Genomic DNA, 4,812 nt, shown 5'->3' with positions numbered 1-4,812 from the left:
TTCAGCAAAATCCACAAAACTTTTACTTAAAAATTTCTTTGCACTTCATGACACCCAAATACGTGTACAGACAGTTTTTAGAACAGTTTTAGTACACTGACTGTTGACTTTTTGTTGACGTTGCGTTACACACCAGGGAAAAAGCTATGGATGCTGTCCTGATTAAAAATGTAACACTCAAAATAATTGTCACTTAAATTCCACACGGTGAAACTCGAAAACTCATTAATGAGTAAAAAAGTACTCATTTCAAGTTGTAGTATGAAGACGTCAAAAAATGAGGAAATTTTGACAACTTAGAATGAGTAAAAAATACTCATTTCAAGAATGAAGTTTTAGTTTTAAACGGGGTATTTAAAACACTTAAATGGGTGAAAAAATACTTGTGCAGTTTTATTTCAAACTTGATGCTGCGGAACATTTTTGTTTAATATATAATAAACAGAAAACATAGCGGGAAACTAAACAAGGACAACAGTGTATAAAGCTAGAATCAAGTAAGTAAAAATGTGGTATAGTTGATTATTGTTGTTTTTAAACAAAAAAATCTACCCTTTCAGGATCAGAGCAGCTGCAGCAGCTTCTAGAAAGACCCGGAGCACGCCCAGAGTCTAGCATGTAAATCGACTTATCATCTATGGGGATCCACATGCTGATTGGTACATCAATTCACAGCTTATCCAACGAAATAGACGACCCGTTGCGATCATCTTTTTTTCAAATAGTTAGGTTAAAAAATATTTTTATAAAAATGTTAGAGTTGCTAAATCCAAACCTACTGTATCAATGGAACAATATTTAAATGAATGTACGATTCAATTTGATTTACTCCTGGAAATTATTCATTCCATTGCAATTGAAAAGAATATTTTAAGCTGCACGATTTTTTTTCAAAAGTGGGGTTTTTTTACCCACTTTTGCACATTATTTCATTCTCAAAAGCGGGTAAATATTCCACATTTTTTGACGTATATGGTGTTTACTCATTAATGAGTAAAAGCATGTTTACTCTTTAAATGAGGAGATCCACTTATTCTTCGAAATGAGTGAAATTTTACTCATTAATGAGTTTCTGAGGTTCTCCGTGCACTATAAAAAGTCATGTAGACTTTAAAAATCGAAACTTTCATCGGCCTTAAAGGTAGCCTCACACCTCGGGAATTTGGTTGGCGGATTTTTTCCCCATGTATTTTTGCATATGCGATGTTTTCGGGATTTGGGCACGGAAAATCAAAATCCCGGCCCCATTTAAAATGCACGGGGATCAAAATCCGGAGGAAAATTTTCCCGAGGTGTAAGGCAGCCTTAAGGTAGCCTCACACCTCGGGAATTTGGTCCGCGGATTTTTTCCCCATGCATTTTTACATATGCGATGTTTTCGGGATTTGGACACGGAAAATCAAAATCCCGGCCCCATTTAAAATGCACAGGGACAAAAATCCGGCGGAAAATTTTACCGAGGTGTAAGGTGGCCTTTACTGGAATCAAATAAATCTTACTCAAATCACAAGTGAATCTTAATAAGAAATGTAGTGGAATTTATTAGAAAACATAGAAAATTATATCTATATACTCTTCTAGTGAATTCTACTCAAAATGAATGTATGAAAAATATATGAGTGGGGTTCTCAGAGCGAAATGTATGTTTATCAACTATCGCTACACTCAGCGAACTGGACTATCGAAATTCATAACTGGCGCCTTATGAATATTCGACTGATTATTCCACCAACAGTGCTTCTTATACACAGTAACTTTCGATTACCGAACTCAGTAAAATTTTACTGAGTTTTTGAACAGCTGACTAAAGTCGGTAATTTTCATAATTACTGAAAACTTGGTAATCCAAAATGCTCATGGATTGTCAAAAAGTACCGAACAAAGTCAGTACTTGTTATTACTGAGTTGTTCGGTAAAATTTTTGTTTACTTTTTGTTTGCTGGGTTTTCAGTGATAAATATTTTCAATTTTATGATCCGAAATTATCCAAAAATTGTGTTGAGGATGCCGCTGGCAACTCTGCTGCTGGGCAACCCCTTCAATAATTTTGCGGATGCATTATAACGTGCGAGTCGATGATACAGTAGATGTCAGTAGGAACATACACATACACGTGAATTAGATTACAAAATTGCAGTGTCATCATAAAGGCAAAACAGCAGATTAAAATATTAGCACCTATTAACAGAGAAATTTGTTACGTGAAGTTGTTGGATAATTTGTTTGGTATAAGGAGACTAAAGTAAGTTAAAATGAATTTATATTATGGACTCAGACTAACAAAACAAATAAACTTATAGCTTTGAGCTTACTTTCATCGGGAGCAAGGACGAGTTTGCTTCAAAGAACCTCCGAAATTAATTACCATATCCAACAAACTCAAAGTTTATTATATTTCCGATCGGAGAATGGAGAAGTCATTTGTTCGTCAGACCCGTTCGAAGACCAAGGCTGCCCAGACGTCGGAGCCCTCTGGCAATGTAAACAATGCGGTCCCACAGTCAACTGACGACGAGTTTCAGCCTTCGCTGATTGACTTCGAGCATGGAGAAGATTTCGATTGCGCGGTATGTACTCGTTCCAACAATGCAGAGATGTACATGGTCCAATGCGGAGGATGCAAGCGTTGGTACCATTTCTCTTGCGCAAGGGTGAATACAAGCACCGTTCATTCGGAAAAGTTTTGCTGTGTAAGATGTTCGTCACATCGAGAACAAACGGTTTGTTCCAGCCGGTCAAGCACTAGCAGCCGTAGGTCACGCATTGATCGGGAAATCCAACGTTTGGAAGACGAAAGACGTGCTGAAGAGGAGGTCGAACAGGAGCAGCTACGGCAGGAGAGAATGCTTATTGAGAAAGCGGCCAAGGAAAAACTGGAACGCGAGAAGCAATTCATCGCCAAGAAACACGAACTGCTGCGGCAGCAGGAGGACGAAAATTTGAGCAACGGCAGCCGTCATAGTAGTAGAAACAGCAGACAAAGGTGGCGAATTGGGTCCAGCAGCATAGCGCCCCACCGAGGACAATGGCGACAGAGTAAACATATCCCAGCCTACTGAAATACAACGGTCTTCTCCGGGTCGCTCATCTACACCTTTGAAAAATATTGAAAGACAGGAGTACCAACTTACACAGAGTTCGGTGATGGTAAACGAGCGGCGCGCTTCGATGCCTCGTACGATTGATAGCATCACCATCGGGGAAAGTCCAGAGGTAGAATTGCCTAAGCTGCAGTTGGTGAACATTCAACCATATGTTCGGCTCCTTGATGAGTCCGGGCCACAGGTCGACCCGTCTAGTAAGCAATCGAGAACGGGGGTGATACCGAAGATTGTCGCAAAATAGCTAACCCTACACCATTCGAGCTGTGGCGACGCGAAACGTGCGAGCAACGCAGGCGGCCTGAAATAGATGGCGAAGGGATGAATCAATATGAAAATCGGCTACATCAAATCGAATCATGTCTACAACGGCAACGCGGAAAAGAAGTAGAGCATGAGCAAGAAAACGAGCTACGACGGAAACGGGAGATGGAGCTTGTAAACCGTTTGAGTCGCCTAGAAGACCAGCACGCCGCAGAGCGGCAGCAACAGGAGGCAGAAAATGCCTTGAAAAGGCAACGAAGAGAGCCAACTAAAATATGAAGCCCTACAGACGAAACGGCAGCACGAGCAAGCTGCACAAGAAGAGATGCTGCGACGTTTAGAAGAGCGAGAGCAGAAGCTTACCATACAACTGGAATCTTTTCGCTTACGATATCAGGATCAGCCAGCATCATCTTTCCAGACTCATGACGACACTGGATTTCAGCGTGCCACAACGTTGCACCAACCATATGTCCCAACAGCAGGGTCCGCTGGTAAGGTTGTATATGTGAGTAACCCGCCGCCGGCTTCGGTAAGTGGTTCTCGATCAAATCAGTTCGAAGCAGACAATAGTTTCGTAGATATTTCGACTAGAGGAACACCTTGTCCTAGTACCATTAGTGGAGCAAGTAGGGGATGTACTTATACCATCAATCATGAGCTAGGACCAACAAGTGTAGGGAAGATAGGTCAACAACAATTTTATCCGTATCATCCACCAGAGTTAGGCAATTCTGACGGTAGTAGTTTTCCACGGTGTCAGTTCGAACCTACACGGCAACAGTTACTTGCTCGACAAGTGATTCCGAGAGAGCTCCCCATATTTTCCGGGGATCCAACAGAGTGGCCACTTTTTATAAGTAGTTATCAACACTCAACGGATGCGTGTGGCTACTCAAATTCAGAAAATTTGCTGCGTCTTCAACGGTCGCTTAGGGGTATCGCCAGAGAGTCGGTGAGCAGTTTCCTACTGCATCCATCGACAGTACCGCAAATAATGTCCACTCTGCAAACATTATATGGGAGACCAGAACAGATTGTGCACCAAATGATTGCTAAGGTCCGTGCAACTCCGGCACCAAGAGCTGAAAAGTTGGAATCAATAATCCAGTTTGGTTTGGTCGTTCAAAATTTATGTGGGCATTTGCAAGCGATTGGAATGGACAGTCATCTTTGTAATCCCATTCTTCTCCAAGAACTTGTTGACAAGCTGCCGGCCAACATAAAATTCAGCTGGGCACTGCACCAGGAGCAGCAACCGGTAGTGAACTTAAAACGTTTGGTGACTATATGGGAAAGGTGACGGTTGCTACAAGTGGGATAACCAATGCTTGCCTAAATGTGAAAACAACGAAGGAAGATAAACCAAAAGAGAGGACGTATGTTAACACGCATGCAGCATTCGACAGGAAGAATCAAGGACAGACGATCGTGAAACGAAACTATA

This window comes from Armigeres subalbatus, chromosome 1 (assembly GCF_024139115.2).
Source record: "Armigeres subalbatus isolate Guangzhou_Male chromosome 1, GZ_Asu_2, whole genome shotgun sequence".
Lineage (NCBI taxonomy): Eukaryota > Metazoa > Arthropoda > Insecta > Diptera > Culicidae > Armigeres > Armigeres subalbatus.
The sequence above is the reverse complement of the archived record's forward strand: the minus strand, read 5'-3'. Positions refer to the sequence as shown.